Source organism: Ovis canadensis, chromosome 15 (genome assembly GCF_042477335.2).
Source record: "Ovis canadensis isolate MfBH-ARS-UI-01 breed Bighorn chromosome 15, ARS-UI_OviCan_v2, whole genome shotgun sequence".
Lineage (NCBI taxonomy): Eukaryota > Metazoa > Chordata > Mammalia > Artiodactyla > Bovidae > Ovis > Ovis canadensis.
In genome coordinates this window covers 44,639,866-44,664,109 of record NC_091259.1, presented here as the reverse complement: position 1 = coordinate 44,664,109, position 24,244 = coordinate 44,639,866, and the positions used below count along the sequence as shown (strand labels likewise).

General features: G+C 42.6%; 1 long non-coding RNA gene across 1 annotated transcript; it reads right to left on the bottom strand.

Moving 5' to 3' along the window:
* Positions 1–7,102: 7,102 nt before the first annotated feature.
* Positions 7,103–24,026, bottom strand: LOC138421336 (uncharacterized). Its single transcript, XR_011249463.1, has 2 exons — positions 23,870–24,026; positions 7,103–8,782 (listed from the first exon to the last, which is right to left on the bottom strand). It is a non-coding gene; the product is annotated as an uncharacterized lncRNA (long non-coding RNA).
* Between the last annotated feature and the right edge of the window lie 218 nt (positions 24,027–24,244).

Genomic DNA, 24,244 nt, shown 5'->3' with positions numbered 1-24,244 from the left:
AGAATGCAAAGGACAGTTATGTGCCAGGCATCATGCTGGGTTCTCTCAGAAAGCTAATTTAGCCCCCGAGAACCCTGTGAGGTTGTCATTATCATCCTATTGCACAAAAAAGGAACTCAGTGACCACAGAGGCTGGGCAGTGAGCTCAAGCAGGCAATATAAGAATCTTCTGAACACCTATTTAGCCTTTTCTACTTCTCCTCATTGCTCACTTAAAAATTAAAACCCAAAAGGTTGGGCCAAATTTGGAAACAGATACCTCTCTTTTGAGGCTTCCAGGTAGAGCTAGTGAAAAAGAACCCGCCTGCCAACGGGTTCTATCCCTGGGTTGGGAAAATCCCCTAGAGGAAAGCTTGGGAACCCACTCTGGTATTCTTGCCTGGAGAATCCCATGGACAGAGGAGCCTGGTGGGCTACAGTCCATGGGGTCGCAAAGAGTCAGACATGACTGAAGCAGCTTAGCACACACCCATGCACCTCTCTTTCAGGAGTCTGGTATCCACGAGACCTATCCTCTCCTGCAGGATCTGAGCAGAAACCGCATTTACTTGGGGCAGCCAGTGGGCAGGACAAGGAACCCCTCCCCAAATCAGACAGAAGCCTCTCCTCACACCTCATCTACACACCAAATCACGAACTTTGCCGGCGCTCTTAAGTGATTGTGACGGCTTCGTTTTCGAAATATCAGTCGGCCTGTTCGAGTAATTTTATACTTAAATTATTTAAATGCAATCTATCCATTGAAGCAATTTCCCCTGCACAGGAGAAGTGTTTTCTTTTTTAGGGAACTGAAGCGTGATAAATAAATGAATAAAGACTTGTAGCAGTGTCTCTCTCTCTCCTGAAGAAAGCACTTCGGCTGCAGGTCCCTTCTGTCAGAAATCTTGGAACTCGTAATATTCCCTGTGGCTCTGCCGCTCAGCATTAAAAATAACCAAAGACTCAAGTCACAGGGCTTTTTTTTTTTTCCTAGACACGAAGCACATTTTACGCCACAATGCCCGGGATGACACAGGGACTGCTCAGAGCTTGCTAATATTCTCTGCTGCCTCTCTCCCCAGGCCTGCAAGCAGTTAGAATGGCTTAGTGGTGATCACAAATGCTGTCCCATTTGGCAAGCACTTCTTTAAGGCAGAGCAGATTAAAATTCATGAAAGGAGGCTTGCTTGCATAAATAAATTAAAAGCTGCAAAACTAAAGTTTAAACACCCATACACAACTAGCATTTTGCAAACACCATATGCATCGTGGTTCTCAATTCTGGGCTGTCATGCAAGAAGTCGAGAAAGAGGCCTCATTGGGTTTGAATGCATAAAACTGGAAGCACCTTGATCACCTTTGGCACAAAGGAGCCTCAGCCGCAAAGTGTGAACTAATTGATTTGAACCTTGTCTAAATGCATATGGATTTTAGGAGAGCATGCCAATGTCTAGAGAGCATGTTTAAAAGGAACTGAGAGAGAGAATGAGCACAGGCTTTGCGATCAGACACTGCCAGATTCAAAACCTCATTCTTGAAATGATTCTGTCGCCTTGTGTAGTTCATGGGAAGTCTTGGATACCCAGTTTTCTCAACTGTAAAACAGATGTAAGAAAATTAACCTCTAACCTTAGTAAATAATACACTGTGCCTAAAGCAGTTGGCAGAGAGGAGGCACTCATGAGCTGTGAATCCTCCTCTTCCTGCTTTTATCTTACATTTACACAGTGGTAACATGGTGCATCTGGTCCCATCACTTCATAGGAAATAGATAGGGAAACAGTGGAAACAGTGTCAGACTTTATTTTGGGGGGCTCCAAAATCACTGCAGATGGTGACTGCAGCCATGAAATTAAAAGACGCTTGCTCCTTGGAAGAAAAGTTATGACCAACCTAGATAGCATATTGAAAAGCAGAGACATTACTTTGCCAACAAAGGTCCATCTAGTCAAGGCTATGATTTTTCCAGTGGTCATGTATGGATGTAAGAGTTGGACTGTGAAGAAGGCTGAGCACCGAAGAATTGATGCTTTTGAACTGTGGTGTTGGAGAAGATTCTTGAGAGTCCCTTGGAATGCAAGGAGATCCACCAGTCCATTCTAAAGGACATCAACCCTGGGATTTCTTTGGAGGGAGTGACGCTGAAGCTGAAACTCCAGTACTTTGGCCACCTCATGAGAAGAGTTGACTCATTGGAAAAGACTCTGATGCTGGGAGGGATTGGGGGCAGGAGGAGAAGGGGACGACAGAGGATGAGATGGCTGGATGGCATCACTGACTCAATGCACATGAGTTTGAGTGAACTCTGGGAGTTGGTGATGGACCGGGAGGCCTGGCATGCTGCAATTCATGGGGTCGCGAAGAGTCGGACACGACTGAGCAACTGAACTGAACTGAACATTGTGGAAAGGAATGAGTTCTGGGGTTAGAAGCTTCAGATCTGAGCCCCAGCTCTGCCACTCACTGGCTTTGTGACCTCAGAGAACTCATTTCCTCTCTCAGAGCCTCAGTTTTTTCATTTTTAAAGTTAGGATGGTAACATTACCTCTCCCACTATATGTAACATCTGCGGAGTGTCTGGTCCTTGCAACGCTACATGGTAGGCATGGCCAGGAACTTTATCTCCATTTCCTTCATAAAAAAAAAAAAAAAAAACAAAAAACAAAAAAAAAACAAACAAAAAACCTGATGCTATCTTGGGGCAGAGTGAGCTTAAAGGGACTTATCATATGAGAAGCAGACCCAGGTCCAAAGAGCAGGTGAGCCTAACTCCCCTGCCAAAGCATCCAGGGGCCCTCCTCCCACTTCAGTACCTTCTTGTTGCCCCATGGCTGCTCAGGGCCTGCTAGGAGAGCACCTGGTCCCAGCTGTAGGCATTTAGGGGTCTGCCCAACCCATCCTGATGGAACAAATATGTCGTCATCCTTATGCTCCAAAGACTTACTGCCAAATTCTGATTATTCAGGGCAATTGGCAACAATGGGTTGAATTTCAGTCCCTCCAAAATAGCAAGCAAAATACCAATGCTTCTTGGTATGGTTTTCTGCATTCCCAAGCTGTTAGATTCAGACAGAGAAAGGGCTAAAGCCAGAGTTCCACAATGCTTGCATGTGAGAGCAGTGAGTTCATGGGGTAACTTCCTGAGTCGGCTTGGAATAGGTTCCCCTTTGTGAGTTACACTAGTAAGGGGAATCACATCAGGAGCCTGTCATTCTCTAGTTAGAGCTCTCCAGCATGGTGTTAACCCTCAGGACTCAACACGAACCAGGCCCAATCCCAGTGGGGGCAGATTCTAAAACACAGATTGTGTCTGCCAGTAGTCTTGGTGGCAAGCAACAGAAATAAAATCTCAGCTTTTATACTCAAATTAAAAGTGTGAAAGTGTAGACCGGTAATCCAAAATCTTCCTGCTACTAAATATCTAGACATGTTGGAAAGAAATGATAAATATGGTGTATACGAGCTTGTAAGAGTTTGTGAGAATGTAAAAGAAATCCCAAAGGGGAGTAAAATGAAGAAAATATACCCTTATAACTGCCTTGGTAAATAGGTAGGTGGGTCAAAAGGGGCCTGGGGTGTCAGTCTCCTTGACCTAAAGATCTGGGTTTAATGACTACATTGGAACAAAAAGACCAACCTTGGTCCTGGACAATTTGACACTTGAACAAATTTCCTTACATAAAACCAGGACCTTCAAGGTGTTACAACATGAGTAAAAGAAGTGACTTAAAAATATACCCAATTTCTGTGTATAAGGTTGCTCATCTTTACAGGGTTCTAAGAGAAGTATTGATGCTTTTGAACTGTGGTGTTGGAGAAGACTCCTGAGAGTCCCTTGGACTGCAAGGAGATCCAACCAGTCCATTCTAAAGGACATCAGTCCTGGGTGTTCTTTGGAAGGAATGATGCTAAAGCTGAAACTCCAGTACTTTGGCCACCTCATGCGAAGAATTGACTCATTGGAAAAGACTCTGATGCTGGGAGGGATTGGGGGCAGGAGGAGAAGGGGACGACAGAGGATGAGATGGCTGGATGGCATCACTGACTCAATGGACGTGAGTTTGAGTGAACTCCAGGAGTTGGTGATGGACAGGGGGGCCTGGCGTGCTGCGATTCATGGGGTCACAAAGAGTCGGACACGAGTGAGTAACTGAACTGAACTGAACTGAGCTGAAGAGAGAAAATAAGATCTTCTTTAAGAACATGTAATCATAAGGATATAACTCACACTTGCATGCTTGCTCAGTTGCTCAGTCACTCAGTCCTGACTCTTTGAGACCCCACGGACTAAAGCCCATTAGACTTCTCTGCTCATGGAATTGCCCAGTTAAGAATATCAAGAATATTGGAGAGGGTTGCCATTTCCTTCTCTAAGAATCTCCCCAACCCAGGGATCAAATCCACATCTCCTTCCTGTATCTCCTGCATTGGCAGGCAGACTCTTTACCACTGCACCACCTGGGAAGCCCCATATTTTATTTATAATAATTTTATTTATTTATGACTGTGCTGGGTCTTCCTTGTCATGCCAACTTTTCTCTAGTTGCACCCAACAAGAGCTGCTCTCTGCAGGCTTCTCATTATGGAAGCTTCTCTTGCTGCAGACTACAGGCTCTAAAGCACTTGTGCTAGAGCATAGGCTCAATAGTTGTGGCATAGATTCTTTACCACTGAGCCATCAGGGAAGCCCCCTCACACATGTTAGAGTTCAAATGCTGCTTGGTAATACTGCCCTTCCAACTAGACACTAACAAAAAAGTTAGATCACAAAGAAGGGACACTTTGGGGCACCTAGTATTAGAAATAGAAATAAAAAACTTTCTGGAAGATTGGGCCTTCAATCCAGTTAATTATACAAATAAAACCTCACTAAGGGTGGGTACATAATTCAGTATGAAATATCTGGGTATGGAGGAGACTCTCTATTGCTTATCCCAAGAATTTCCATCCTTCCTTGCTTAGATCCCTGGCAACTGGAAATAGCCATATGACTAAATTCTGGTCAATAGGTTATAAGTCAAAGTATTCTATGAGAGCATCCAGTAAATTTCTTCAAAAGACAGCTGCCATGTGACTGCTGTTCCTTCTTTTTACCCACTCTGCTATTTGGAGCACGGCTGTGATGGCTATTGCTCCATCTTGGACCTTGAGGATGACTGTGAAATGGCACCATGTGAATTTATATCACACCAGTACTTTTAAATGAGAGAGAAAAGAATTCTACTGTGTGAGTCATTATTTTCCTTATTTGTGTTACTCACGGTAAAACCATATCCTAACACAAGGAGGGGGAAATCTACCACAAGTCAAGTCAGCAGGTGAAATAAATAACAAGATTGTTCTCAAACAAATTAGATCATATAAGTATTGGAAAGTGATTACAAAATAATTGTCTACATCATTAGAAGTATAAGAGAAGAAATAGGCTGTCGATAAAAGAGGACATTAAGGAAAACAGGCTGATTTTTTTAAAGAACCAGTAATAATAGTAGAAATTAAAAACAAAGTCATTGAAACAAACAAAAAACTCCAATGAATGAGTTAAATAACTAAATATGCAGAAAGGAAGAATTAGTGGAACTTGAAGGTATGGCTGAGAAAATAACGCAGAATGCAATACAAAGAGAAAAATAAATGGAAAAATAGAAAAGAAAGTTGAAAGATGTAAAGATCAGAATGAAACTGTCCAACACACATCTATTATGAATTCTAAAAGGAGACAATATTTAGACTAATGGAGAGATAACACTTGAATAGCTAATGGTTGAGAATATTCTATAATTAATAAAAGGCATAAGGAGCAGATCAGATAGACAGGATAGCTAGATATCCACAGAGATACACTATAATGAACTGTGGAACTCAAAAAGAATTTTCAAAAGCAGCAAGAAAAGGAATAGATTAACTGATAGAATGTTTCTCTATATGAACATGAGAAAACAGAATACAGTAGAATAACATCTTCAAAGTGCCGAGGTAAGATAATCATCAACCTAAAATTCCATGTCCAGCTAAATATCATTTCTCAGTCACAAGACTGAGGACAAAACATCTCTGGATAGAAGAGAAGAACTAAAACTAAGCGAGAATTACCACTAAAGGCATGTGAAGTGAGAGAAGCATGATCGGTGCTAAAGCACACTAAGATTACTGCCTTTTTGCTATTATTTTGTTTACATTCTGGTGACATCAGGCAAGCATGTTAAAAAAAAAATTAAGGATGATAACTGAAAGGCTAAACATAGAATGAAAAATTCCCAAAACAGTAACGGAGATAGGAGGATTGAAAAAAAAAAAAAAAGGAAACTGAGAATATTCAAGGAATAAAAGGGAGATCTTGGAAATTAAAAATAAGATAACAGAAATGAAAAACACAACAGAAAATTTTAAAAGTAAGATTTCTGAGAAAGCAGACGAAAATTGAAAGCAAAATATAAAGTAAATTAAAACACAAGTCTAAGAGATCTAATAACCAAATAGAATTTCTAGGAAATTTGAGGAAATGAGATGAATGCACACAGCAAAAAATATAATTAAAAAATGTTTCCCAGGACTAAAGAGTGTGGGTTTCTTGACTAATAGAGTAAAACAGAACAATTGATTTAAAAAAAAAAAAAAAGACCTAAAACAGAGCCTATCATTGTGAAATTTCCAGCCTTGGGAATCAGAATGACTAACAGGCCAATATCAAACTGAAAGTTGGAAGACAATGAAGCAATGCCTTCAAAATTCCAAGGGAAAATAATTTCCAACCTCAAATTCCATTCCCAGACAAACTATAAACAGATTTAAAAAATAAATAAAGTACAAAGGTAAAATAAAACATTTTTAGACCAATACAGTCTCAAAAAAGGTATCTTCCATTCAGATTTCTCAGGAAGTCACTGGAGGATGTATTCCAACAAAATAAGGGAATAATCAAATAAGATGATGACATGGGACACAGTAAAAGGGAGAGCAGAGAAGGATGGAGGTGGAGGCAGCCCCTAAGATGATAAGAAGGCAAGTCCCAGGAAGATTGCTGTGAACAAGGCAAAGGTGACTGAAGAAGGTCAGGAGGCTCTTGGAAAGAAAATGCTGGAAAACTTGATATAAATGGAATTCTCAAATGAAGAGTTAAACATTTGGCAAAGAATTTAGAATTTATTTACTGATCTGTACATACAATCCTGAGCAAATGAAAACTATGACAAATATTAGGAAAAACCAAAGGTGAGGGAAAGGAAAAATAATCAATTTCCTAAATAAATCACCTATAAAGACCATTGCATAGAGATAAGAATATAACGCACAGAAAATTTATCTCTCAAAATTATAGTACTACTGTGTTGTAATCAGAAGGATGTGGTACATGGGAAGAGTGTGAAGTGGGTTGGGGGAGCAAAGATTGCTTAATTCTCCTTTCTGTGGGAAGTGCTTAGATGCTGCTCATGCTGAACCCTTAAGAAACAGCGATAGGAATACGTTGCTGAGAGGTATGATGTAAATGACAAAACTGTCTGTTTTTAGGGTGAAGTGTTTGTCTCTGGGAAGGAGGTGTGATCACATGGGGACAGAATGCTTCCTTCGATGTAACTGATATTATAGAGTTGTGGAATTCTCCAAATTTTGTCCGTAATTAACTTGATTTAAAAACAAAAGAAAAAATTTAAGGGGGAAACTTAGCTCAAATAAAGGCTTCTGATTTGGGTTAGGACTTTACCTAAAGTATTATAATCTCTGGGGGATGAGGTATCCCACTGCTGCTGCTGCTGCTAAATCGCTTCAGTCGTGTCCGACTCTGTGCGACCCCATAGACGGCAGCCCACCACGCTCCCTGCCCCTGGGATTCTCCAGGCAAGAACACTGGAGTGGGTTGCCATTTCCTTCTCCAATGCGTGAAAGTGAACAGTGAAAGTGAAGTCACTCAGTCGTGTCCGACTCTTCGCGACCCCATGGACTGCAGCCTACCAGATTCCTCCGCCCATGGGATTTTCCAGGCAAGAGTACTGCAGTGGGTTGCCATTGACTTCTCCGAGGTATCCCAAGAAGGTGTGTTAATGTTTTTCCTACTTCAGTTTAGTTCAGTACTGTCCCTCAGTTGTGTCCAGCTCTTTGCAACCCCATGGACTGCAGCACGCCAGGCTTCCCTGTCCATCACCAACTCTTGGAGCTTGCTCAAACTCATGTCCATCAAGTTGGTGATGCCATTCAACCATCTCATCCTCTGTCATCCCCTTCTCCTCCTGCCTTCAGTCTTTCTCAGCATCAGGATCTTTTCCAATGAGTCAGTTCTTCATGTCAGGTGGCCAAAACTCTGGAGCTTCAGCTTCAGCATCAGTCCTTCCAATGAATATTCAGGACTAATATTTAATCATAATATTCAATATTATGATTGACTGGTTTGATCTCCCTGTAGTCCAAGGGACTCTTGAGAGTCTTCTCCAACACCACAGTTCAAAAGCATCAATTCTTCAGCGCTCAGCTTTATTTATGATCCAACCCTCACATCTATACATGACTACTGGAAAAACCATAGCTTTAACCTAGATGGACCTTTTCCTTCTTAAACCAGTTCATTTTAGTAAATATATTTTTAGAGGGGAGAAAAAGGTTGTTTCGCAGGTGAAATGAAATGTTACATGGACAAGTTGGTCTTTTGACAGCTTTGGAAGGACAAAGCAGAGGGGAGGGACAAGAACCCTTTCACCCTTTCTTCCAGTGGCTGGGAGACCTTGTTGGAGTAACGTGAGAGTATGGAGGGCATTTGAGACATGCCTGACGGTGTCAAAACAGCAAGCAGCCTCATCTTCCACTTTATATTCTGAAATAGGAAAGAAAGCAGATGAAATAGCTTTTTCATTATTTTCCACATCCCAAAAGGAAATTCACTTCAATTTTAATAACATCTCTATTTCTTATTTATCATCATACAAACCTTATAAAAATTGCAAACTCCAAATTTGGAGGGATAGGTTGCAAGATGAAAAAGAAAATGTTTCTGTCATCTAGTCTTTTTTTTATTATTATTAAACTAAAAATAAACCTATGTTACTTTTGAAGGAGAAAACAGAGGGATAATAGCTAATTCAGTGAATGGCCATGAAGTCTCAGGAACCTGGCTCAGGGCCACAGCCCAAGGTCATGCACAACACAAGTCCTGCTTCACCTTGCCCTGAACTTGCATCTTATACCAGTGACACAGCCACCCTGGATAAGGTCCATCACCACTCCCATACAGCCATGAGTGATGCTCCACTCTTACGCCACCAGGCCGCAAGAAATGCTTCCTTCTGGGCCCTGATCCTCATATCACTAGAAAGGATTTGACAGCCAGGTGGTACTTCTACACCTGGGGCACATAACCATTTCACAGTTACAGATACAGCTAGGACTCCTAAGCAGAAGAGGGGCTTGATATCAACAATACAATGCAATGATAGACATATCTATGCAATGAAATAAGAGCAGTAATGACTATCATAGTCAATACTTTGAACCCCCCTAGATGGTAATAAGGCATATAGACTCTGTGGTCAGACTAACTGGGTTTGAACCCTAGCCCTTCCTTTCCTTGGCTATTCAGCCAAGTAGATTCTACCTCAAGACTTCTGGTTCCCTCTTGTCCCTTTCTTTGGGTTTCACTTCTCTCCAATATGGGGTTCTTCACCTGTCTTACTGTCTTGGTAAGTCATGCTGTTCAATATAGTCTCCATCAAATTCCCAAGACCCCTGTCCTGATTAATGTTTCTTCCTAGAACTCATCATCACAGGATAACCTATGTAGTTTACCTGTTGATCTTTTTCCCTATTCTTTCTCTCTCCCACTCCACTTGGAGGTAAGCTCCATGGGAGCAGGAACTTTGTCTGTATAGGTTATTGTTGTATTCCCCAAAAGCCCAGAAGAGTGCCCAACACATACTGGATATTCTATAAATATCTGGTAGCTAAATGAATTGGGTCTGACACCCAAGTTCATTCTTTGAGCCTTAGCTCATCGACTGTAAAATGAGGTTGATAATAATGGCTAGAGGATAGGATTGTGTGAAAAATTAAATAAAATTATTTGTGTGTAGGAGGGTGAGTGTCCCCTTAACTCAGCCATCCTACATTCTTTGCTTCCAACTCAAACTCCCACCCCAAATTGAGTCAGTTAAACAGACACCTCTACCACCCTGAGAAAACAGTCTTGGTAGAACCAGAGAAAAAAGACATCACATTCTTGGGTTTTAAATTCAAAACCCTCTGTCCAGAACTACAACAGAAAATATTTAGGAAAATCTGTGACCAAGTGGAACCAGTTTTTCCTGTCTCACCACCATAAACTCTTCTCCATAAAAGTCTCCACAAAATCTTCCAAGGTGGGGAGGTGGGGAGAGAGAATGTGACAGGAAGCAATGGCGCTCTCAGAAGGTGCTCTTCCATGCTACATCACCCTCCTGCCCCTGAGTAGCAGTTGCAAAAGAGGAAGAGTCATCAGAATACTCAGGCAGAGTCTCTGCGCACTGATAACTCTCCAGTTGCATCAGCATGGCACTGGAAAAGAGCCAGGATTTCATGTACCCCTTGGAATCATGTTAGAATTATGAGAGAAAGATGCCACGCAGGAAACAGCAGAGATCACACAGCCAGGGACAAGGTGGGACACAGCAGTGCCCATATGCCTGCGGCAAGGATACCAGAGGCCAAAGACTAGGAGATGCATCTTGGCAGCTGCCATCATTGGAAAAAGAAAGACTTGCAGCCAGAATCCTCAGCCTTTCCCTCACCTACATGCATGCCAGGATAATACTCAGCACCAGAATGCAAACACCACACCAAGGGGAAGGCGAGAAAGGGAAACATTCTGAATTTACTGAGCTTAAGCCCAGTGCAACTTAGAAAACACAGAGGTGACTGAGCGCCAGCCAGGACTAGAATTGAGTGCCATCATGCACAATGGGAGCTTGAAATAAAGTTTTATAAACGAATAAATAATTAATAAATTAATAAAGATTATTAAAAAATACACATATTTATTTGACTTGCAGAATATGTAGCCTACGAAAACCACCCCTACTCAAACAAGTGGAGGATGTTTTAGTGTCTGGCACTCAGTAAGCAATAAAGTAAATGACAGCTGATATTAGCACTGACACGGCCAGCTAGACACCAGGCGACTCATTTGACATGCATCACCTCTGACTCCCCCAACAATGTTGCAAGAAATCTTGCAAGACAATGAGTTATTATTTGTAAGTCCTATAAGACAGATAATTATTTCTATTTTGTATTTAGAAAAACTTGGAATGATTCAGTGATTTGGCCAAAGCCCCATGCTTTGAAGAGTTCAGAGGTGGGGTTTGAACCTAAGTTGCCTGTTTCTAGGGACTCAGACATCACACAAGAAGGGTAGTCATGCTCAGGTAGGTAGGTGTCTGCTCTGTTGACAGGCTGGCTAGGGTTTCCCTGAACTGGGGGGCTTCCATCAGTTATGGGATCCCAGGCCGTGAGCAGCAGTCCAAATTCACTTGGTGTCTCTAAGGGCTACCCAGGCAGACAAGCATGATGTAGAAAGAATTCAGGGGCCTGTGGACATTGAACGGTGACACTAGTCTGTATTCCCTCAAGGGTCTTCCTTTTGTTTTGAATTCTCTGTTTATTTATTGATATTCAGCTTTACTCCCAAAATTTAGGAATAAGCTCTGATGATCTAATTCTTTCACAATATTAATAAATGAGCTTTTTTTTTTCTTTTCCCTAATGGTATATTACAGGATATTGAATATAGTTCCCTGTGCTATACAATAGTACATTGTTGTTTCTCCATTCTATATATCGGAGAAGGCAATGGCAACCCACCCCAGTGTTCTTGCCTGGAGAATCCCAGGGACAGGGGAGCCTGGTGGGCTGCCGTCTGTGGGGTCGCACAGAGTCGGACACGACTGAAGTGACTTCGCAGCAGCAGCAGCTGCTAGTCCCAAGCTCCCAATCCATCCCTCCCCTCCCTCATGCCCTGGCAACCACAAATCTGTTCTCTACGTCTGTGAGTCTGTCTATGTTTCATAGACAGACTCATAGACATAGACACAGACACAAACTAAACTTTATGTTAACAGTTCCTTTGTGTCATATTTTAGATTCTACGTATAAGTGATATCATATGGCATTTGTCTTTCTGTTTCTGACTTACTTTACTTTGTATGATAACCTCTAGGTCCTTCGATGTAGCTGCAAATGGCATTATTTCATTATGTTTTATGGTTGAGTAATGTTCCATTTTATACACACACATACACACACACATATGTATCTCACATCTTCTTTATCCATTCATCTGTTGATGGACACTTATGTTGTTTCCATGTCTTGACCATTGTAAATAGCACTGCTGAACATGGGGGTGCATGTATCTTTTTGAATTGTAGTTTTGTGCAGATATATGCCCAGGAGTGGAGTTGTTAGATCACATGAAACTTTTCTTTTAGTTTTTTGAAGAACCTCTTTGTTCTTCAAAGTGGCTGAGCCAATTTATATTCCCACCAACAGTATAGGAGGATTCCCTTTTCTTCATACCCTCTCCAGCATTTGTTATTTGTAGAGCTTTTAAGGATGGCCATTCTGACTGGTTGAGGTGCTATCTCATGGTAGTTTTACTTTGCATTTCTCTAATAATTAACTATGTTGAGCATCTTTTCTTGTGTCTATTGGCCATCTGTATATCTTCTTTGGAGAATGTCAGTTTAGGTCTTCCCCTCATTTTATTGGGTTCTTTGGTTTTTTGTTACTAAGTTGTATGAGCTATCTTGGAAATTAAGCCTTTGTTGGCCACGTCATTTGCAAGTATTTTCTCCCAATCCATAGGTTGTCTTTTCATTTTGCTTAAGGTTTCCTTTCATGTGTGAAAGCTTTTAAGTTTGATTAATTCACATTCGTTTGTTTCTGCTTTTATTTCTATTGCCTTGGGAGACTGACCTAAGAAAACATTGGTACAATTTATGTAGGAGAACATTTTGTCTATGTTCTCTTCTAGGAGTTTTATGATGTTATGTCCTATATATAAGTCTTTAAGCCATTTTTAATTTATTTTTGTGCATGGTGTGAGGGTGGTGTTCTAATTTCATTGATTTACATGCAGCTGTCCAACTTTCCCAACACCATTTGCTGAAGAGACTGACTTTTCCCCATTTTATATTCTTGTCTCCTTTATCAAAGATTAATTGACCAGAGATATGTGGGTTTATTTCTGGGCTCTCTATTCTGTTCCATTGATTCATATATCTGTTTTTGTGCCAATTCCACACTGTTTTGATTACTGTAGCTTTGTAGTATTGTCTGAAGTCTAGGAATATTATACCTCCTGCTTTGTTCTTTTCCTTCAGGATTTCTTTGGCAATTTTGGGTCTTTAATGGTTCCATATAAACTTTAGGATTATTTGTTCTACTTCTGTGAAAAATGTCATGGGTAATTTGATAGGGGTTACATTAAATTTATAGCTTGCTTTGAGTAGAATCCTTCCAGTGGTCTTCTAATCTATCGCTCAGCCCCAAGATCCTTGATTCAAAAAGTATGTATGAGAAGGGTCTTAGTCCTCCACTGGGAAGCCTAAAAAATGAATGGGGACACTAGCAGGAAGAAATCCTTTCCATCTCAGCTGGGGCAGGATCTGGGCAGCATAGACTACATGCAGCAGTAATGATGGATCGGCCCTGCTTCATGAGAGCAAGAGAGGCCCAAACAGGAACTCAGTATCCAAGACAGGAGCTGCAGAACCCAAATGCCCACCAAGGAGTGCCAGTGAGTCACGTGGGTCTCTGCTGGGGTTATGAGGGAAATGGGTAAACTACAAGTACCTACCCACTGAGCATAGGGAGATGAGGTTTTAGAAAAGTGAATCTGTGGACTGTGCAGGACTTTCTATTTTTCAGAAGGACCAATTAGCAAAGCCACAAAAGCAGTATCAGAGTTAAGGCCAGCTAAACCTGCCTGATAAAGCTACACCCCTTCTCTGCCTTTTAAATCTCAATATCTGTGCACAATGCATGGTAGCATTCTTTGAGTGGAAGTTTTTTGGACAGAAGCCCAGGAGGGCTGAAGTGGACTTCTTGGCACTAGGAAACTTCAAGTGAAAGACTTCTAGTGAAAAACTTCAAGTGAAAGACTCTGGGCAATGACAGGTACTAACCACAGTCAACAGAAGGAAGGGAGTCTCTGTTTCCAAGACACAGGCTGGAGTGTGTGTAGTTCTAAAAGGGGGAGGGAATGTGTCTGGGAAGGGGATATCCAAACCTGCTTCAAAGTGCTCCACCTAAAGCCTTATGCCTCACCCTCCCATGGTGGCTTCTGTGAACCATGATGTCTTCATCCTCTTAAAAGCTCACCACTCAGATGGAGAAAGAAATTGCCCAAAGTCAAAGCATCAATTAGAACTCAAAGAGCTCTGAGATAATGACTAGCCTTTACTGAGCTCTTACAACATGCCAGGCCCCATTCCAGGTATGATTTGGTTCTTAAGCCATGGAATCCATACAACCACCCTCTGTGGTAAGTACCTTTTACTATCCTCGTTTTGCAAATATGGAGACCAAAGCACAGGTAGACTAACACAGATTACACAGCCTGAAGTCACACAGCTAGGAAGTGACCACACTGGGATTTGAACCCAAGGAGTCTGGCTCCAGTACTGAGAGCTAAACCATCTCACCACACTACTTACCTCTATCAGAGCCCTAAAACCAGTGTGCTGCCATTATTTTTTCTGCCCTTGATCATGAGTTCCTTGAAGGCCAACACTATGTCTTAAAAAATATGACTCTAGAAGGTGCTCATCGTTCAACTCATTGTTGCTGAGTTGAAAAATGAGTTTAAGCAAACCTTATAAAGCTTATATTACAGCAGAGGAGAAAGGTAACTAGGAAAAAAGAATATTTGTTGAACTCTTGCCATTAAACAGCATCTTGCCAAGAACATTGCATTTATATTCCCCCTTAATTCCCTAGAATTCTCTGAGAAGTAAATACTCTTATTAGCCCACTTTTGCGGAAGAGAAACTGAGGCACAGAGCATATAAGTGGCATACACAAGACCCCACAGCTAGGATTCTCATTTAGACATTTGACATTGCCCATGCACTTAACTGAGTGCTTTCTCAGTCACATCCAGCTCTTTGTGACCCCATGGACTGTAGCCCATCAGACTCCGCTGTAAGTGGAATTCGCCAAGCAAGAATACCGTAATAGGTAGCCATTCCCTTCTGCAGGTGATCTTTCTGACTCAGGGACTGAACCTGGGTCTCCTACATTGCAGGCGGATTCTTTACCATCTGAACCACCAGGGAAGCCCCAGTTAATTAATTACTGCACTTAATTATGATCTCATGTACTGCTCTGGGCTAGAATAGGCCACAGGGGAAGGAGGCAGGACAGTGAAGAGGCCTCTAAGGAGGAAGGTACGCCTTTCAACCACAGGATCAAGGAAGTCATTCTGGAGGAGGCAGCATGTGGCCTCGATCTGCCTCTGCAGACCGAGGATTGCATGCAGAGGAGAGAGCATGAGCAAACACACAGGCAGAACACTGCTGCACGTGCGAGCAAAATCAGAGTTCTTTTCACTTGGCTGCAGCTCAGGATGAATGAAGAGGAATGCCTGAGGTTCAGTCAGGAAGGAAGACAGGGACGGGAGCCAGACTGCAGAGAGTTTGGAATGATAAGCCTGGAGGCTTGGATGGAATTACTAGGCAATAGGGAGCCATTGAATACTTTTGATCAGGGAGTGATGTATTAGATCTGTGCTTAGGATGACTTAGCAATCAGAAAAAGGATAGCTGAAGGCAGGGAGATGGGGCAAGATAAACAGCAATTTGGATTACTCAAAAAAAAAAAAAAAAAATGGGCTCAGGCTCTTAACCAGGTAGGGAGAAGAGAGAATGGAAGTCATCAATGATTTGAAGCCAGAAACTACTAGCTAGCTCTGGGTAAATTGTGAGGGCCGTGATGCAAGAAGGAGTCAAGAGAGATGTTAAGGTTTTTTTCCAGACTCACGGATGACAGTTCCCTTAGCAGAAAGCATGTATGCGGGAGTGCAGACCGTGTCATGGCTGGTGGGTGAGCAAAGCTAATGTGTCGATCCCCTCACACTGAGAGCATCTTCTAAAGGGTCAAATCTAAATTCCAGGCCATCTGCCCCTTCAGCCAGGAGAGATCCAATTGATAAGTCAGGGCTCCACTTCCATGGCTTAGACAAATTCTCTCTGTAGCTTTGATTGATGCAGTGTAATATATATCCAATATCCATGTCAGGCATCAACAGCTCACACACACACACACACACACACACACACACACACACACATACATACGCCCACCGCCAGTAATGACCAGCAGCTTAATGAAGCCCCCTCTTCTGTGCGAGCATTAGTGAGTTGATCCAGTAATAGAAGACAAGCCATACAAATTGAAAACTAAAAACTTCCAGATTTCATCCTGCTTTTCCTTATGTCACTTATTTTATGCTGCATGAATTGGATATTAGTTTCCCCGTTTCGCTGAAATGTTGGATCACTAGGGTAGCTTGAACAGACTCAATTTCGCTTCGAGTAATAGAGTGAGATTATTCAAAATTATTTCCAGTGGGCTGAGCCTGCCTGTTCCTTCTGTTATGAGAATAGAAGTAAACAACTCGCCACCCTCCTTGCAAGCTGACATCCTTGACACAGCGCCCCTTTGCCTAGCTCCTTAATCGCGAGAGCATTTTGGTTTTAGCCACGCTCAATTAATTCATCCAGAAAAGGGTCCAGTCAGAAAGAGTTGATTTAAAGTGAGATAAACTGGGCATCTGCTTGGAAAACCAGATGATCCCAAATATGTCTTTCATCGTGAGAAAATGAAGAGCTCTCTCCACGTTTAGAGCAGTGACTTCTCAGTAGCATTTTTTTTTTTTCCCCTTGAGAGTTTAAGCAGAGCAGGGACAGAAGTGATCCATGGGTGGCCGCTCCTAGATTGTGATGGGGCTGGGCTCTCAGGGATGACGAGACTCCCAAACCATCCACCACCCCTGCTCGCCTCTGGGTCTAGCAGGGCCAGGTGAGAAGGGCTGGGAGTCAGAGTAGAGTTTTTAATCCCTAACTAGATACACAGCTGGTCCCTCTTGCCGTTGAACACAAAAGAGCTGAGCTAGCACTTGGGAAAGTGGGATGTCAACATTTTTTGCTCAAATTTGATAAGCAGCAGAAGATTAGCACCTTCCTCAAGTCTCTATTTTGAACAATGTTCCTTTCAAGGCATCCAAATTTGGCAGAAAATCCAGACCCTGCAGACAGCCCTGAAGCTTGTGGGGAGAGGAGAGGGGTGGGAGGAATGGAGCAGGGGAGAGAAGATATATGGTGACAAACCCCAAACCCACAGCTTCTAATGGAGCAACATTCGCTTGGGGGATGCAAGAAGCTCTACCACGTGGATTTTCCACCATGGGAGCACTCTTTGGGCTGGTTTCAGGGTGTTCCCAGCTAGGAAAGGAGGCCAGACAGCAGAGCATCTGTCCAGTGGGCAGGCAGACCCAGGCCCCCGGTGGCCTCGAGTCACCCCAGGCATCCTGCTTCACTGTGCCGAAAGCATTACATGGCACAAACGAGCTGGGGAAATCAGGGACCAATCGGAGCATTAAAAACAGGCTTTTCTGGCCTCCCAGGGAAGGCTAGGGTTTCGGCTCTGCTGCCATCTCCTCACATTTTCCACTGATGTCACCCCAGGCAAATAATTGGTGGAGAGGAGGCTTAAAGGAAAAGAGAGGGACTGTGTGAACAGAGCAGCGAGATGAAGAGAAAACAGGGCTGGGACTGGCCCCAGCTGTGACCATGGGGATCTCACCCTCACTTGGGAAGCAGGAGTGTGGGCCAGCCATTTGCTGTGGAATGAAACCTTCCTCTTGTTCCTTGATCAAAAACATGCTAGCAAAGATTGCTTGTCTCAGGAGTGCAGACTTCTTGCCAGTCCTGACCATGGCTACCACTGTCCCAGTCCCTGCTTCCACTGGTGCAGCCAGGAAACAGGAGGCTGCTGACCTCAAAGGGGTTCTGGCCCTGCCTCTGCTGCCCTGTGCAATCCTGGGAGATCCTGGGCCGTCTCTGGCTTCAGCTGTAACCGGTGCTTGGCCTTTGACTTTGATTGTGTGATAAGCTGTTTAGGGAACTCCTTCAAATCAACTGAAATTCAAGAAATATTCATTAAAGGTCTTCTTTGTGCAAGGCATTGTGCTAGGTACCTTCCCATTAATCACTGATATATCTATTTTTAAAAAATTATGAGTGGCCCATGTTGTATGATCATTTAGCTAAGCAATAATGATAAAGCAGTAAACAAGACAGATGCCTCCCTCTCCTTTCAGAGTTTATGTTCAAGCTCCCCTCTTTGTACCTGACAATACCATGATATAGTGTATTAGCTGCATGTTACAAATGAGAAAATCTCAGAGAGGTGGAGTGACTTGCCCAAGGACACACAGCATTCCAGAGCAGAATCAAGAGAAGAAAATTGGTCTTCTGGCTTTAAATCCACATATTTTCCCATTATATCATCCTGAATTCCCTTGCACAGAGTAGCAGGAGATGCTGAAACACTCTCCCCAGCCATTAGGAAGAAAGGAAAGAGAGAGGGAGAAAGAGGGTGAGAGAGAGTGGGAGGGAGGGGAGAAAAGAGAATCCGTTTCTGCTTTGAAGTTCTCACAACAGAATATTTCTTTAAATGCTGTCTCCAGCCATCAGTCTCCAAGAGGCCAAAGCTCTGACCTGCCCAAATTCTATTCCTCTATTCCAAATATTTCTTACACCAGACAAGAAATGCTGAAGGGGCCAACCAAAAAAATAAGGCTCTAATAATAATAATAGGCTTACATTAAACCAAATAAAGTCATTTCGAAATGACTAAAGAGAAATAGCAGAGGAGAAATGCCCCTGGGCACACACTCTGTTTATGCACCGCACATTATACCTTTTCATCACAATTACCTAAAGTGGTACATTTGTACTTCCATAATGTATGGAATTCATTACATAGTTTTGCAATGAAATTATCACACTGTGCTTGGGACATCTGCACCCTGTCATACATCATTCTATTCATTTCTAGTTAATTTAATCCCAATATCTGCCCACATGATAAGACAGATGTTCAGCTACACTGCAGCTTCAATAGTTTTCTGCCTTGAAGAAACTTAAAGCTGTTGAAAGAAATGACATCTTTCAGGCAGAAAGCGTACAGTATTACAAAGTCTGGAGGTTTGGCACTTGACTATTATCAGCTTTATTATTTGTTGGTCTATCATAGTAACCTCTGCCGTGAGGATCAACATGTGAGATGAACAGAGGCATAAGTCTAATGGGAGCATTTCTATGAGTATTTCTATAGCCACCAAGGATGAAGCCCCATCAAAACTGGGAGGAATATCAGCATCTCACTGAAAAGGAAAATGTAAACATTGTGTTAGTCACATTTTCTGCTTCACAGGGAGAGGGAAGGAGGCCATTGTTCTTGAGTCTTTCTTGTTGGCCAGCACCAGCCTGGGTGCTTGGCTCACATGATCTCTTCCACTCTGCACGGCCACCCTGGGGGGTGACCATACGGTGATCTCCCCACCAGTATCTGTGGCTTTTATGCCTCCATGATTTCTACCACTTCCCTGATAAGTGCCCCACACGAGTAAGTGCATTGACTTTGCAGACAGCTCTCCTTGGGTGTGAATTTTGGTTCTGCCTCTCACTGTCTGGGTAACTTTGAGTTACTCAACCCTCTTGGAGCCTCAATTTCAATATTTGCATAAGGTAAATAATAACAATGACTTCATAGTGATATGACAGTTAAATGAGATAAAGCAAGTAAAGTATTAAGCTCAGTGTCTTAGCTCAATAATACTTTTAACAATAAGAGCACCACTTTTCACATAGGAAACATGTCTAGTTCCTATCTGGTGGTAGCCTCTAAGGATGTAACAAGCATATTATTCCACAATGAATCCTGTTATGTAGAAAACAATTTTTGCCCCCTGAAGTCACAAGTTAAAATCATTTTTTTAAATTTTTGTGATGGTCAACTATTGTCCTTAATAGATCAACACAAAAATAGAGGTGGATTCTGGAATTCTGTGTGTATTAAAGGGGTTTTATATAAGGGAGTCAAATAAGTGAAATAAAAACATCTGGAATAGGGACAGAAAAGCATAAACACAACATTTGTACAACCTTTAAGTAGTCTGCCCCCTGAGGACAGGAGGAATCTTTGCTCTATAGAAAAGAAGCATTGTTTCCAACTCCATTTATTTAAGAAAAATTCAGTGAGTAATGAGGCCCAACTAAGTGCCAGAAATTGTTCTGGGTTATTATGTGGGACAGGACTGATTAAGATAAAGAGTCTATAACAATGTGATCATGATTCCAGTTATACAGTATATACACATTATATATATATATATACATGAACACAAACATATATGTTTATTTTACATGCTATCATTTTAATATAAAGATATATTTTAGCACAAAATCACCAACTAACCCCTACGTCTAGATGGGCCTCTTCACAGTTTGAGTTTCCAAACTATTTTAGTAGGCACATTGCTCATCAAGTTGCAGGCATGATGGCTTAGGAGGTATAACCTAGCTCCAAGAGAGCCTTTGCAAATCCAATCTATTGAACTTTGTCAGCAGAAAACCTTCAACATCATTTTTCCACCCTCTGGGGAAATACAGTCTAATATAGGCTCTCCATTCTCTGTTTTTCCTTCTCTTCTATTCTGGCCTGAGCTTCCTTATTAATATCCTCATCCATGTATGGCTCTTCTGCATTGTGTTTTAAACACACCTTCTAAATACACACATGTATGCAGTGTTTTCCTTAAACTTCTTCCTTATAACTTGGTCATAGGAACAGCAATAGCTTTTTATTTCACTGAATGATTGCTTAAACTCTGGTTCTATGTCTGGCACCCTATTCTACCAATGAAATTTACTCCTTGAGTCACTCTTTCTAGAATGATTTTGGGAAGTAAGATCCCAAATGGTACACTTAGCAGCTAACTTACAGGGGACCTGGAATCAGGGAAAGGACAAGGAAGGCACATACACTATTTCTGTTTTCTCTCATTTAATAAGTTAGAAGGCATGTGCTTCTGGATGGTTTGTAGGAGAGAAAAATGAGCAAGCGTCTCAGTGCTTAAGACACTGAGCAATGTCATGGGGGGTAGTGTGTGAGAATGGGATTCACCCTCAGGCAAGCCATCCTGACCACCAAGCCTTCCCAGTCAGCAGCATCAGTGAAAGGCCAAGATACAGAATAAAATGACCTGGTTCCCTGGCCAGAGTCAGGAGTCATGTTCCTGAGATGACTGCCCTACATGGTATAAAATATCAGAGATGAAAGTAGCCTCAGGGATAGATAGTCCAATCCTCTTCTACAGAAGAGAAACATGAGACTGAAAAGTATCTGTTTCCTAATCAAACACCTCTTCTCACTGTACACATCCTTTTGTCTTTGTGTCCCAAATGCCTAGCCCAGTGGTAGGCCCATAGTGGAAGCTCAGTGACAGTTCAATGAACTAAAGTGAGGCAAGGCCCAGAGAGCTCTAAGGGCTCATCAAATTAATGACAGAGTCCTCAATGGAACCCAGATACCCTAGCCCAGATGCCCTTATGGTTCTGGTCACCAGACTTACCTTCCCAGAGCCATGAACCCAGGAGGCCTTGCAGTCAGGAATGACATGCTGGAGGGCCAGACTCATCCCTTCCATCACCCACAATACTCTCCATCATCCCAAGCCCTGCAACATGTGCCTCAACAGGAATCCAAGGTCAAGTCCCTTTGCTCTCCTTGTGTATTTTTTTACCATCTGTAACTTGAAGCGGTTGGGCTACATCACTTGAATATATGTTCCAAGACCACACACTTCTGTTCACTTCTGAATCCCCAGTACAATTACATAGTACATTCTTCACAAAGATTTATAAATATCAATGAGCAAGTGAATGAGTAACCCAGGCATTCAAGTAGGTTTCAGCTCATGGGCCAACAACTATTAGAAATAAATTCCTCGAGTTCTGTTTAAGAAGAATTCTAGGGCAGTTCTAGTCTTTCCCAGAAAGACTGTTGTGATTAATTAGTAAGGCCTGGCCTGGGATAAAGACACATGGTGTGGCTTCAGTATTTTCTGTCACCAGGCAAGATAATTAAGTGGTGGGAAGAAGAGAGAATAAGGGAAGGGTGCATTGTGGTTTTGCAGGAGACAGAGAATGAAAATAAGAAGCAAATATGGGATGAAGACTAAAAGCCACAGTCTTCCATCTCTAACTGACTCCAGCAATGATGCTTTTCGACACCATAAGAGAAGACATTATCCTTGTGTTCTAAGTGACATTTCCCTTCTGCTCACATTTGGCTTTTGCTTAAGGCCTAGCTGAGCACTCCCATCAGCCCTCTGGTATCTCTGATCTCTAAGTGGCCGAATCTGATCTGATGGCAGTGACATTTCCAAATGACAGTGGAGCCCTACCTGGAGAAGGGCTCTGATTACGAGGAGATACCTAGCTTAGGATCCAAAATCAACAGATCTGTCTTCAGTGACCAGTTCTGCAAATTATGCCTTGCCTGACATAGGACAAACTACGTATCTTTTTTGTGTAATATGGAAAAAAATAATACTACCACTGCACCACAGGCCAGGAAAAAATGAAATTATCCCTGCAAAGGGATTAACACACTTTGTATCTTTGTGTCAGGATATCATCTGCTCCCTAACTCCCTTCTGTTTCAGGCCAGCCATTTATAAGCAGCACCAATATTGCTCCCAAAGAGCCGCCATTGCTTAAGTGGATGGAAAAAAGAGGCCTCTCCTCTGTGGTTTGCTGCAATAGTAGCTACTTTTCCTAGATCCTGGAAGCCAGCTTAATATTGAGTTCCCTGGCTGGGAGCCTCCAGATAAGCCCTGAGCATATTGAACTCCAGCTGTTGAGCTGAGGAACAGCTGGAAATTACACAATTGACACCTAAATGGAGGCGATGATCCCTGCACAATCACCTCTCGATTACCTGCCCACAACTTGTGCTCAGCTGCGTTGATTTTTCTGTGGTTGTCCAGTCCCATGCTGACTTCCCAAGCTAGCCCAAGCTGAGATGGTGTCTGTACGATGGTGGTCATGGTGGGCCATGTGTGTGTGTGGAGGTGGGGTAGGGGGCGGAATGCAGTCCTATGTTCCCAGCTGATTATCATAGCCAATTCATGTACAGCCTGGGGAGTACATATTGATTTCTATCATCTGTGCCTCTGCTTCCTAACGTCTCCAAAAAAACAAAACAAAACAGAGCATTCCTTCAAATAGTCATACACTGAGCAGAGCAAAACCATTCTTGGCTGTTTTTCCAGCCTTGGGGCCTATAACAGCAATTGTTCCTGAGAGACTCTGTCAGGGAGCAGAATGGTGTGATAGGAAAAGCATAAACTTGTGCTGTGTCAACTCCCAGCTCTGTCATGTCCAGCTGTATGACCTTGGGCAAGTTATTTATTTTCTCTGTTTTACAGAAACCTTGCCCAAGGTCACATTTGGGATTCCTGACTCTAAAACTCTTCAGTCTAGCCACTGGGTGATAGTTCCTTTCTCCTTTCTGCACCAATCTAACCTCTTTTCATACATGTGTCTGTACCTGTAGGCCTGGCTCACATCCCTCCACCCACCCTGCCACCACTCCCTCCAAATGAACTGGGGATGTCTTTGGGGTCCAGATAGAGGTGAAAGACAGTCTCTCTTTTCCTTATCAAAGGCAAGGGAAAGAAAATAAGCTTTGATGGCATAACTACTGTCTGCCAAAGGCCCCAGTTGCTGAGACATCTACCAAGCATCATCCCTGATTTATAGACGAGGTTTCTGAGGATCACAGAGGCAGAATGACTTACCTGCTTTGGTGGCCAGCAGGGGTGGAGAAGCAACATCTCAGCTAGATGGCAGTATCACAAAACACTGACCTGATGCTCAACCGTTAATTCTGTAGCAGTGACTTGGGGGGAGGCTTGCGAGGATGACCGCAGACCCAAGGTGACTGCAGTGGCAGGACTTCAGTTGGACAGGAAAAGAACAACACGGCAGAAAGCAGAGCAAATGGGAAGGCTAGCATCTGAGTCCCCACACAGCCTTGTCAAGGAGAGGAGGGACAGGGCAGGGGACTGGGGAGTGAGGACAGCTGGGATGAGGCTGTGAACCTCCCTGGTTAGTTTTCACTCTGATTTAACCCATCACCTGACTTTTCTGTAGCACCAGAAAGAGCATCCCTA